The sequence below is a fragment of the Somniosus microcephalus genome, chromosome 17 (genome assembly GCF_052327205.1).
Source record: "Somniosus microcephalus isolate GS21.2 chromosome 17, FLI_Smic_1.0, whole genome shotgun sequence".
NCBI classification, from domain to species: domain Eukaryota; kingdom Metazoa; phylum Chordata; class Chondrichthyes; order Squaliformes; family Somniosidae; genus Somniosus; species Somniosus microcephalus.
In genome coordinates this window covers 10,155,858-10,169,566 of record NC_141003.1, presented here as the reverse complement: position 1 = coordinate 10,169,566, position 13,709 = coordinate 10,155,858, and positions in this window count along the sequence as shown.

The following is a 13,709-nucleotide window of genomic DNA, read 5'->3' as shown; positions in this document are numbered from 1 at the left end:
CAGTGATGAAGAGTGATGGCGCGGTTCACTTATGTGGAGATTTCAAAGTAACAGTGAATCCTGTGCTCTCAGCTGAACAGTACCCCCCTCCCCATCATTGAAGATCTTTTCGCGGGTCTAGCAGGCGGTCAGAAGTTTAGCAAGATTGATCTATGCCAAGCCTACTTGCAGATGCATGTAGAAGAGGACTCCCAGAAGTACCTCACCATCACCACCCACAAGGGCCTCTACAGGTACTGCCGCCTACCCTTTGGTATAACGTCAGCACCAGCATTGTTTCAGCGGGCTATGGACTAGATCTTAAGCGGCATTCCAGAGGTACAATGTTATCTCGACGATATCCTTGTCACAGGAAAGGACAACAACGAGCATCTGCAGAACCTGACGAAGACACTGGGAAGACTTGAAGAATATGGCTTACACGTTCGCAAGGACAAATGCGAATTTTTCAAGCCATCAGTGGAGTACCTAGGCCATGTCATCGACGCGGATGGCCTACACACAGCATCGTCGAAAGTGAAAGCCATTGCCGATGCTCCTGCACCTATAAATGTCGGTCAGCTGCGGTCATTCTTAGGTCTCCTGAACTATTATGGAAAGTTTATTCCACAGCTGGCATCACTGTTGACACCATTACATGAGTTGCTGTGTCAGGGCAAGGCCTGGGCGTGGATGAAGGAGTGCGAAGCTGCATTCAAGGAAGCCAAAGCAGCTTTGACTGACCCCAGAGTGTTGACGCACTTTGACCCGTCGTTGCAGATTCAGCTGGCCTGTGACGCGTCACATTATGGCGTCGGCGCGGTCGTGTCCCACATCTTTCCCTCAGGCGAAGAGAAGCCGATTGCATTCGCGTCAAGGTCCCTGAGCAAGGCGGAGGTGAAATACCCGCAGATCGAAAAAGAGGCTTTGGGCATCATCTTTGGAATCAAAAAGTTCCATCACTACTTGTTCAGAAGGAAATTCATCTTGCTGACGGATCATCGTCCTCTGACATCGATCTTTGGTCCACACACAGGAATACCCTCCCTGGCAGTGTGCAGGATGCAGCGCTGGGCGCTGATGTTAAGCGCTCACAATTACAACATCAAATACCGGAGGTCAGCAGCACATGGCAATGCGGACGGATTGTCAAGACTTCCGCTGCCTGTGCCCTCTGAAGGCTGTGAGCAGAAGATTTTCTACTTTGACATGGTGAGCAATGCCCCTGTCACGGCCCGGCAGGTCAAGAAAGAGACCAGAGTGGACCCTACGCTATCCAAGGTGCTGGATCGGGTGATGCAAGGAGACGGATCACGGGTGTCAGACGCACCACCTGAGCTCCTACCTTACCTGTCAAGAGGGAAGGAGTTGTCTATCACGTCAGGATGCCTCCTTTGGGGCATGCGAGTGATCATACCACCAAAGCTGCGGAAACATGTCCTCAACGAGCTGCACTCAGGACATTGTGGTATTGTCCGGATGAAGGAGCTGGCATGAAGCTACTTCTGGTGGCCCGGTCTGGATCATGAAATTGAAGTTGAAGCGAAATCATGCCCATCATGCGAGACAACCAGGGATATGCCAAGAGCAGCGCCACTGCATCCATGGGAATGGCCGGCGACACCGTGGCAACAGATCCATCTGGACTTCGTGGGATCAGTGGAAGGAGCGATGTTCCTGGTCGCGGTGGGCTCCCATTCCAAATGGCCGGAGGTTGCAGTAATGTCGACTACCACTATGGAGAAAACCATCGAGACTCTGAGAGAGATGTTTGGGCGATTTAGTCTGCCGGAGCAGATCGTAACCAACAATGGAACACAGTTCACATCCCAGGAGATGGAGGAGTTCCTCAAGAGCAATGGAATCCAGCACACGTTCTCCGCGCCTTATCATCCATCCACGAATGGATTGGCGGAGAGATTTGTCAGAATGCTGAAACGCGCGTTGAAAGCGGCAAGAAGTGATGCTCCTCTAAAGCAGCGCCTGAATGCTTTCTTGCTTAAATACCGAAACATGCCTCATGCTACGACTGGAGCATCTCCTGCTTACCTACTCATGGGAAGGCAGCTACAGGCACGCCTTGACCTGCTGAGGCCAACGTCCACAGAAGCAGTGGCGCACGCCAATCAGCAGGATCAAGTCAGCAGACGAGCTCAGAGGTCCAAAGAACGACACTTTGTGGTGGGGGGCAAAGTCCTCGCGTGTAACTACACCACCCCGGAGTGGTGGGTCCCGGCTACGGCCATTCAAAAGACGGGCCCCGTTTCATACCGAGTCCGCACCGGAGACGGACGAACATGGAGACGGCATGTAGACCAGTTACTGCCAAGACAGTCGCCACAGGTAACCCAAGAAACAAAGGATCAAGGATCTGCTGGGGGCTCCAGCAGGGACTGGTCGTCCGACCCTGAGACGGTGGCACCATCCACTCTTGTGCCATCGAGGGAGGAAGCCATGCCTGCAGGGTCACAGGAGAGCCAGCCAGAGCCTGCTCCTGAGACTAGGCGTTACCCCCAAAGAGAAAGGCAGCCTCCAAAGCGCCTTAGTTACAGTTAGTGCTAACCTGTGTGCATGGGGCAGAATAATCCCCAGGGTTAGCGGAATGTAGAGGCAGTCTACCCTCTCTTCCAAAGTTATAATCATTTTCAGTTATTCTGTTTTGTGGACATTCTATTTTAAGGGGGAGGAAATATGTTGTGTATTTTGAATGTGTATTAGAATTGTCCCACATGGGATACCGTAGTGGTGATTTGCAATGCACTATGGGAAATGTAGTGCATTGAGTGAAGAAGCACATTGTAAATAAAATGGCCGTTAACTAAACTCTCCACCCCAGAGTCCTTCTTAATTGTTATATAGGTAAGTGTATAAAACCCCTTGAGACACAACACTTACTCACACCAACATACCTTGCACATCCACCCATCCCTCTCTATCGACATTATCATATCCCCATCTGATTAGCCACCCCTCACACTCACCCTCATCCTAGTGCAATCATACCAATTAAGGGTATGGGTACAAGGGTAGGCACTTGGGTGTTTTATGCAATATTTATGTAAAGTTTCTGTTAATGTGGTGTCAAACATTGAAATCTTTATTTTCAACACTTTCCGTGTTGGACAGATTTGTGTGCATTTTTGGAAGTGGCTTAGTGAGTTGCAGTGAATGGTGAGACATAACGGTACCTCCCGTAATGGTCATGAGTGTGAAAGAAATGGCTTGGGCATTGTAGGGATGCTTTATGGTGTTGGTGTGGGGTGGTGCCAACCTGGTGCATCATGTGGCAGCTATATGGGTGTACAGCATCAAGTGAAGTAAATCTGGCCATGGTGAGGTCATCCCTGGCCTCCCAGGCAGCATTGTGGTCGGGTGCTGATCCCCTATGTCCTGTGCAGCATCAGGTGATTGCGGAAAAGGTTGGTGTTGTTGTTGGTGCTGCTGGTGTGCCTGGTGCTGCTGGTGTTGGGGCTGATCGTGGTGGGATTCTGAGGACCAAGGTGAGAGTTTCAAGGGAACCCATGCTGATGGAATAGATGGCAGGTGAAGTAGAGATGACAGAAGAGATCAGTCAATGGTGGGAAGAGGCAATGAGGTCAGACTGGATGGAAACTTGTGTAAAGACTTGCCGCATCCTGAATCTGTAGCGGAAATGCAGTTTAGAGAAGGTAGTGGTTAAGGGAACATTTCTCAATCAGCTGGGAGCTTTGACTTGACATTTGAAGCTGTCAACTCATCAGCTGGTTCAATGGCCATTGACCTCCTGCCTCAGCTTCACAGACGAGGTCTAGGCACAGCGGGAAACCAGTGGGCAACCTGTCAAATTCAAAAAGCTGAGAAAAAACATTGATAAGTGACTGTAAACAAGCCACTAATTATTTCAATTGCCTCCCCCACTGCTGCGTGTCGGGTCTGCTCAGCGCTGACAGACCCGAAATTTGGTAAAGGCGCACGGTGGCGGGTTCACAGCGGGGTCCCAACCCACTGAGGGAAAAAAACACTTTACCACCCGACCCACCACCAATCGCACCCATTGAATGCCCCCCCCCCCGCAAAACCCAGCCCCATGTGTACAAAACAAAAGGTATTTTTTATATAGTTGCCAGGAAGACCTATACCTTTACAGAAAGGTACACAGCAGCAATTTTGGACACAACTATTGTTCCCAGATATATGGAGAAGCTGTTCGAGGCAGAAAGAAAGACCATCACTTGCTGTAAAACGCATCACAGCCAATGAGTTTCTTTTGAAGTGTAGCCCCTACAGCTAATGTCATCTGAGCCTGGTAGCTTATGAACCGTCGATTGTTGCCATTCCTTTATAATACTGTCATTGGTAATCTCGGGGTTTCCTTTGTGTAACAGAATCCCAGACTTCTTAGTTGTAGAACTAATAATACCATTGCAATTTCTGTTAATGCTCATGAACCAAATTCATTTAAGACCTAAGTTTGCACTGCACTTTTCCTCCAACCATACTGTGCACGGTTCTGGTCTCCGTATTACAAAAAAAGATATAGAGGCACTGGAGAAGGTGCAAAAAAGATTTGCAAGGATTATACCAGAACTGAGAGGTTATAACTATCAGGAAAAGTTGAACAAGCTGGGGCTTTTTTCTCTAGAAAAGAGAAGACTGAGAGGTGACTTAACAGAGGTCTGTAAAAGTATGAAGGGGTTTGACGTAAAGAAAATATTTCCACTTGTGGGCGAGACCAGAACTAGGGGTCATAAATATAAGATAGTCACTATTAAATCCATTCAGGAGAAACTTCTTTACCCAGAGAGTGGTGAGAATGTGGAACTCGCTACCACAGGGAGTGGTTGAAGCGAATAGCGGAGATGCAGTTAAGGGGAAACTAGCTAAGTACATGAGGGAGAAAGGAATAGAAGGATATGTTGATAGGGTGAGATGAAATAGAGTGGGAGGAGGCTCATGTGGAGCATAAACACCGGCATGGACCAGTTAGGCCGAATGGCCTGTTTCTGTGTCATTCCATGTCATCTGTTTACCTCTGTGGGGTAATCCAGAAACCTGTTCCTGAGTGGGTGGGGTTTCAATGTTGGTTCTAATTCTATGTAGACTGCCCCGTCAACTACTGGAGTCTCTATTCTTTAACCATTTATCTGATAATAAAATATCTGAATAATTTCTCATTTTTTTCAGATGTCAACAAAAATTTGTTTTCAAATTTCCATTTTGTTTCATAATTTTCCTTTTATATTTTCTCAAATTACTTTTGCGCGTTGATTTTCTGCCTTCTATGGCTCATTACCCCATTAGGACTCTTATTTTTCATTATGTATTTTTGCACCTCACACTTGTGCTTCTGGTGATCTGATAGGACCTAGTAACTTTTTCCTGTCCTCATGAATGCAAATTGTTGCTGCTTTAAATTGACTGATTTCCCTCCTCTATCATGACTAAAGCTGTAACAATTTTATTCCCCTTTGCAATAGCTTTGGTCTCAATATTAACCTGTTACTTCTTGGCAATATAAGGGCTGATTGTAGAGTCCCACCAAAAAGAAAGTGAGCTGAAATTGTTGTGTGAATTGTAACGTGTAATGGGGAGCCAACATTGCAAGACTAGGCACAATCAGCTGACTGAAACAATTACCATGTGTTCCAGGCATGCTTCTCACCAGTACAGGGAGAATGAAATAAGGCAGAGAATGGGGATAGCAGTTCTTAAAGGGCTGCTGCTCCATGTAAACAGTGTTTTTTATATCCATGTGGACTAACAAGGAAGGGCATAAAAGGAACAAGCTTCATAAACTTGCCATCACTCTTTGAAGGTGTCTCCTTTAAGTTAGGATAATTAATCTTGTCATTATTACTATGCATTCTTCCCTGCAAGCATTTCTAATCTTCTCATACAATTGAATACAGCCTCCCCATTTGATCATCTAGCAGTTACCTATGGCAAGTTCTTTACTTTTGCTATCACAGATTTCTACTAAAATTGATTTCAACAATATTCCTTCTGAAGATACGTCTTCCCTGTCATTAACCCCCAGATTACCATTAACTCCTCCCGCTAATATATTCATCGGATTTCTTCTGAATATCGAAAAGCTGGAATTTAAAGTTCGCAACCGATGAATGAATCTGGTCATTTGTGGCTGGCACCGGAAAAATCAGCTCGATTGTCACAAAACCCCAACTGGTTCACTAATATCCTTCACAAATAGGAGACCGGGAGGAGTGGACCTGGAGGGAGCACAGCAAGAGCGGAGCAGTTAAAAGGAGCAGTCCCAAGCGGCAGGAACCTGAGACCGGGAGGAGCGGACCTGGAGGGAGCTCAGCGAGAGCGGAGCAGTTAAAAGGAGCAGTCCCAAGCGGCAGGAGCCTGAGACTGGAAGGAGCGGACCTGGAGGGAGCTCAGCGAGAGCGGAGCAGTTAAAAGGAGCAGTCCCAAGCGGCAGGAGCCTGAGACTGGAAGGAGCGGACCTGGAGGGAGCTCAGCGAGAGCGGAGCAGTTAAAAGGAGCAGTCCCAAGCGGCAGGAACCTGAGACCGGGAGGAGCGGACCTGGAGGGAGCACAGCAAGAGCGGAGCAGTTAAAAGGAGCAGTCCCAAGCGGCAGGAGCCTGAGACTGGAAGGAGCGGACCTGGAGGGAGCACAGCAAGAGCGGAGCAGTTAAAAGGAGGGGCAGCAACTCAACAGAGGCAGTTTTTGAAAAAGTGACGTCAGAGTACATCGGCACAAGTGAGGGAGCTGATTGGTAAGTAACTGGTGAGTGTATTTTTTTTAAGTTTATAAGTTTATTTCTGCTAAGTTAGTTAATAGCCTATTAAATAGAGGGAAAGAGATGATTGCTGAGTAGCTGGGGAGTGTTCTTTGTTAAGTTTTAAGTTTATTTCTGCTGGGTTAGTTCTTAGTCTATTAAATAGAGGCACAGCAGGGCAGCTCAATTCCATGGAGTGCACATCCTGGGCCATGTGGGAAGTCCTGGATGCTTCGCGTAGCCTGGACGACCACATGTACGGGAAGTGTCACCAGCTACAGCAACTTGAGCTCCGGGTTTTGGAGCTTGAGCGACGGCTGGAGTCACTGCAGTGCATCTGCGAGGCTGAGAGTAACGTGGATAGCACGTTTCTAGAGGTGGTCACCCTGCAGCTTAAGAGTATGCAGTTAGAGAGGGAATGGGTGACCGCCAGACAGAAGAGGAGGAACAGGCAGGTAGTGCAGGAGTCCCCGGAGTGCATCGCGCTCTCCAACCAGTATTCTGTTCTGAGTACTGGTGAGGGCGATGGTTCCTCTGGGGAGTGCAGCCAGAGTCAAGTCCATGGCACCACGGGTGGCTCAGCTGCACAGGGGGGGAGGGAAAAGAGTGGAAGAGCAATAGTGGTAGGGGATTCGATAGTTAGGGGAGCAGACAGGCATTTCTGCGGCTGTAGTCGTGACTCTAGGATGGTATGTTGCCTCCCTGGTGCCAGGGTCAAGGATGTCACTGAGCGGCTGCAGGACACTCTGAGGGGGGAGGGTGAATAGCCAGAGGTCGTTGTCCATATCGGTACCAACGACAGAGGTAGAAAGAGGGATGAGGTCCTGCAGGCAGAGTTTATGGAGCTAGGAGAGAGATTAAAAAGCAGGACCTCAAAGGTAGTCATCTCTGGATTACTCCCAGTGCCACGTGCTAGTGAGTACAGGAATAGGAGGATAGAACAGATGAATGCGTGGCTGGAGAGATGGTGCAGGAAGGAGGGCTTTAGATTGCTGAGGCATTGGGACCATTTCTGGGGAAGGTGGAACCTGTACAAGCCGGACGGGTTACACCTCAACAGAGCCGGGACCAATAATCTTGCGGGAAGGTTTGTTAGCGCTGTTGGGGAGGATTTAAACTAGCTTGGCAGGGGGATGGGCACCAGCATATAGGAGTAGAAAAGAGGAATAAGGTGCATAAAAGAGTGAGTGTGTTGGATAGTACTAGAGAAGGTAATACTAGAGGTGGTAGTAGTACCATATTAGATAGGAGCAGACTAAGAAAGTCAATGAAAAATTCAAAAATGGGTTTAGAATGCATGTACGTAAATGCACAAAGTGTGGTGAATAAGTTTGGTGAGCTACAAGCACAATTAGCTGTGTGGCAATATGATGTTGTGGCAATAACGGAAACATGGCTTAAAAATGGTGAGGACTGGGCACTTAATATTCAAGGATACAAGGTGTTCAGAAAAGTTAGGGAATGAAAAAAGGGAGGTGGGGTGGCAGTGCTGATTAAGGAAGATATTGTAGTGTTGGAAGGGAGGATGTTCTTGAGGGGACAAGGACAGAATCCATTTGGTTAGAGTTGAGGAGCAAAAAGGGCATGATCACGCTATTGGGGGTATTCTATAGGCCTCCAAATAGTGAGAGGGAGGTGTAATGATCAATAACATGTCATTCTATAGTGGACACTAGGTGGAGCCGTAGAGTTGTGTAAAGCTGTATGTATAAGACTACACTACCCATGATGCACTAGGCTACCCACAAGGCAGCAGTCAAGATGGAAGCCTCTACAGATACTGTACCTAGTCCACATGTGCTCAATAAAAGTGTCTAGCAAAAGCTAGCTGTGTTCATAATAAGAATGTCTATTTATTAATGAACATAAGATGGTACCAGGATGGTGAAGATCTGCTAAAAATTGTGAAAAGCGACATGGAGAATTTGAAGCCACCAGAGCGTTTGAAACTCACAGGAAAAATCGACTACAATTGGCAGACTTTTAAACAACAATTCGAACTCTACATTGCAGCCATCAGATTCGGTACAAAGCCAGACGCAACGAAGATAGCGTTGCTGCTTACGGTTGCATGCCCACAGGCGATAGAGGTATTTAATACATTTGTATTTAATCCAGAGGAGAACAGAGAAAAATTAGAAGATGTGCTAAAAAAATTTGATGCACATTGCTCTCCCAAAAAGAATGAGACCTATGAAAGATACATCTTCTGTTCTCGGACACAGCAGCAAAATGAGACTTTTGATAGCTTTATAACTGATCTGAAACTGAAAGCACAGGCATGTAATTTCTCTGAGCTCAAAGCATCCATGATTCGTGACCAGATTGTGTTTGGTATTCATGATAAAAAAGTCAGGGAAGGTCTGTTGAGAGAAACCGAACTAAATTTGGAAAATGCGGTGAAAATATGCCAAGCCGGCGAGCTAGCTCGAAAGCACACGAAGACTTTCAGTGAAATCAATAATGATGCGATTGTAATGAGTGATAATGCTGCTGTCGGTGCTGTGTCCTATAAGGGGAAGAAACATGGGCAGAACAGAAATGAAAAGCAATCGCAGGATGAAATTTTTAATTGTAAACGCTGTGGTTACAAACACCAGTTAAGACAATGCCCAGCGTTTGGAAAAATGTGCACAAAGTGTAATGGAAAGAATCACTTTGCCAAACAATGCTTTTCAAAAGTACAAACTAAGAAAGGGCAACGAGGTAACGTAATTGAGGACACTGATTTAAGTGAGACATTTTTTGTAGGAATGGTGTCATGTGACAATATCAAAAAGGATACAGAAAATGTGCAGCCCTCAGAAATGGACAATGCTGAACATAAAGTTAATGCAGTAAAAGACGACAAATGGATGATCCCACAGCAGGTAAATGGAGCATTAGTTACCTTGAAACTAGACACTGGGGCAAAAGCAAACTTAATCAGTATGAGTGACATTAACAATATGAAAGAAAAGCCCAAAATACGGAAAAAGTCAGTACTACTGAAGGACTATAATGGACAGAAAATAGATGGCTTAGGTGTATGCAGACTTAAAGTGACAGTCAAAGACAAAGTGCATCATCTCATGTTTTCTGTTGTGGCTGAAAGGCTTGATTCACTACTGGGTGACAAAGCTTGTGAGGACTTAGAACTGGTCAAAAGATTCTACCGTATAAACTGTGCCATAAGCAGACCAGATGACTCGGTGGATTCTGTAGTGAATAATTTCCAGGATGTGTTCAAAGGATTTGGAGTTCTACCATTCACTTACAAGATCCAGCTAAAGCAGGATGCTCAGCCAGTGGTACATGCTCCACGAAGAGTTCCAGCACCCCTGCGTGACCGGCTCAAGAATGAACTGGACAGAATGACCACAATAGGAGTCATCAGGAAAGTCGAAGAGCCAACAGACTGGGTTAACTCCATGGTATGTGTAAAGAAAAAGAACAATGATTTAAGAATATGCATGGATCCAAAGGACTTAAATGCAAACATAAAACGTGAACACTACCAGATTCCCAAGCGAGAAGAAATCACCAGTGAAATGTCAGGTGCCAGATACTTTACAAAGCTCGATGCCTCACAAGGATTTTGGCAACTAAAACTGGATGAAGAGAGCACCAAATACTGTACCTTCAACACACCATTTGGCAGGTATTGTTTCCTCAGAATGCCTTTCGGGATAATATCTGCATCTGAAATCTTTCATAGAGCGATGGAACACATAATTGAAGGTCTGGAAGGAGTTCGGGTTTATGTTGATGACATCATCATCTGGGGCTCCACACTAAAAGAACACAATGAGAGACTGACTAAAGTGCTACAGAGCATACGCCGGAATGGACTGAAGCTCAACAAAGCCAAGTGTCAGTTTGGCATCCAGGAAGTCACTTTCCTAGGAGATAATCTATCTGGTAAAGGAATAGAGCCAGATATGGAAAAAGTAAACGCCATACTCAAATTGCCCCGACCCACTGACAAAAAAGGAGTGCTACGCATCATGGGGATGATAAACTTCATTGGAAAGTTCATTCCTAACTTGTCAGCCAAGACAGCCTGTCTGCGAGACCTGCTACATAAAACAAATGAGTTCGCATGGACAGAAAGACATGAACAAGAGTGGATAAACCTCAAAACAGTGCTGACAACCACACCTGTACTCACCTTCTTTGACCCAACAAAAAGAATCAAAGTGTCAACGGATGCATCAAAAGATGGCCTAGGTGCGGTCTTGCTACAAGCAGAGGGTGAAGATTGGAAGCCTGTTGCCTATGCCTCCAGGTCTATGACTGATACTGAGTGTCGATACGCCCAGATTGAAAAGGAATGTCTAGGCTTGGTAGTTGGACTAGAAAAGTTTCATGGCTACATATATGGACTTCCCACCTTCACAGTTGAGACAGACCACAGCCCTCTGGTTGCCATCATAAAAAAAAACCTGAATGAGATGTCTCCAAGGATTCAACGACTCATGATGAAGCTGCAAAGATATGACTTTGAACTGATCTACACACCAGGCAAATACATAGGGCTAAAAATTCAGTGGCGCCGCGTTTGGGGCGCCAAGCTCGCCTGGGCACCGGAATTTGCGCTCCGGCCAGAGCCGCTTGCGCCCTCCCGATATTCAGTGGGTGTGCTCCAAGAGGGACTCGGGGCGCTGCTCGAGGCTCCCCGCGTCCCGCTTGGGGCGCTCAAACTGAATATCGCCGCGCTACGTGCCACAGCGCCACATGCTGTGGCACGGCGCGCTGCTGTACTGCAGGCCTTCCTCCCCTTCTTAAGGGGGAGGGGCCTGCACCAGCGCGATCACCGATCGCGAGTGCCAGCAAAAGAGCCCGACACCGAGGAGAAGTGCCGGGCTTTTGGGACACAGCCGGCACTGCCCGGGGGGTGGATCAGGAGGCCGGGGAGGGCGGCGTGAGGAGGTGCTGGCAGGCGGCCACCGGAAAAAATGGCCGCCCCGCACCTCCACCTTAATTTGCGCCACTACCGCCACAGGTAGGCCCTGTGAACCAGTCGCGATTTGCAACCGGCGTTACAGAGGCGGGCACGACCAAATATCACGGTCGGGGCGGGAGCGGGGCGCTGCGCACACCAATGACGTCATCGGTGGCGGCGCAGCGCTACAAGCTAACGCCGCCATTAGCGCCCCGCTAAATATCGCGGGAGGCGTGGCCAGTGGCACTAAAGCCACTGAGTGCCCTCTTTGGGCGCTAACTGGTGGCGCAGCTCACTGAATTTCGAGGCCATAGTGTTAGCAGATGCACTATCCTGAGCACCCACAATGAGTCATGTGAGCTCTACTGAAGAAGACGTGGATGTTCATGTGAGTATGGTCACTGCTGCGCTGCCCGTGTCAGACACAAAATCAAAGCAAATAGCAGAAGAAACAGTAAAAGATACAGTATTACAAACAGTAATAGAGAACATTCATCATGGTTGGCCAAAAGGTTCCTGTCCAAAATATTTTCACATAAGGTCAGAATTGAGTGTCGCAAGTGGACTATTACTAAAACAGAACAGAATAGTCATTTCACAGGCTCTACGTCAAGACATGCTCAAAAGGATTCATGAGGGACACCTCGGAATTGAAAAATGCAAAAGGAGAGCAAGAGACACTGTTTATTGGCCTGGCATAAATAAGGACATTGAGAACATGATAGGCAAATGTGAGACATGTCAGAAACACCAAAACAAACAAGCAAAGGAACCAATGATAGTAGCTGACATACCAACAGCACCATGGCAAAAGGTTGGTATGGACCTTTTTCATTTAAATGGTAAAGACTATCTAATAGTGATTGACTACTATTCTAACTATCCTGAGATGGCGCTGCTCTCAAGCACCACAGCAAGCAGTGTCATAATGCATGTGAAATCCATCTTCACCAGACATGGAATTCCCAGGATTGCCGTTAGCGACAATGGTCCGTGCTTCAACTGTAAGGAGTGGCAACAGTTTGCAGCACATTATGACTTTCAGCACATCACATCCAGTCCTTTGTATGCTCAGTCAAATGGTAAGGCAGAGAAAGGTGTTCAAGTTCTCAAGCAGCTACTGAAGAAAGCGACAGAAAGCAAGTCTGATCCTTATCTCGCCCTGCTGAGCTACCGAGCCTCACCTTTAGACTGTGGTTCTTCACCTGCTGAACTACTAATGGGTCACAAGTTGCGCACCACGCTACCCTGCTGTGCAAAAGAACAGCAAAGTGAGGAACTGAGACAGAGACTTCAACTGTTAAAGCTGAAACAGAAATCATACTATGACAAGTCATCCAAAACTCTAAAACCATTGACAAGGAATGATGTTGTCAGGATTGAGGATCCAGATGCATGGAACAGGAAAGCCACAGTTCTTGAGGAAGTAGGACCAAGGTCATACACTGTTAGAACTGAGGAAGGACAGATTCTAAGGAGGAACCGCCGTTCCCTCCTAAAAACACAAGAGACTATTCAAGACCAGATTGATGACAATGCCGCAACTGCATCTTGTCATTCACCGCCAGAACAATCTCATGAAAACACATCAGACTTACCCGTGTTGAGAAGATCCACACGTGAAGTAAAAGAGCCTGATAGACTTAATCTTTGAGTACAATGTAAAGCTTTGAAAATGTGTTGACTGTTTTGAAAATGTTTGTTTACAGAGCACTAACAAAAGTGTTACTGATATTATCTTTATTGTTTTCTTGAAAGTTGATTGATATTGATTTTGTTCAGCCTCAAAGGGGGATGTAATGATCAATAACATGTCATTCTATAGTGGACACTAGGTGGAGCCATAGAGCTGTGTAGAGCTGTATATAGCTGTATGTATAAGACTACACTACCCATGAGGCACTAGGCTACCCACAAGGCAGCAGTCAAGATGGAAGCCTCTACAGATACTGTACCTAGTCCACATGTGCTCAATAAAAGTGTCCAGCAAAAGCTAGCTGTGTTCATAATAAGAATGTCTATTATTAATGAACATAAGAGGAGGTAGAGGAGCAAGCCTGCAGGGAAATCACAGAGATAT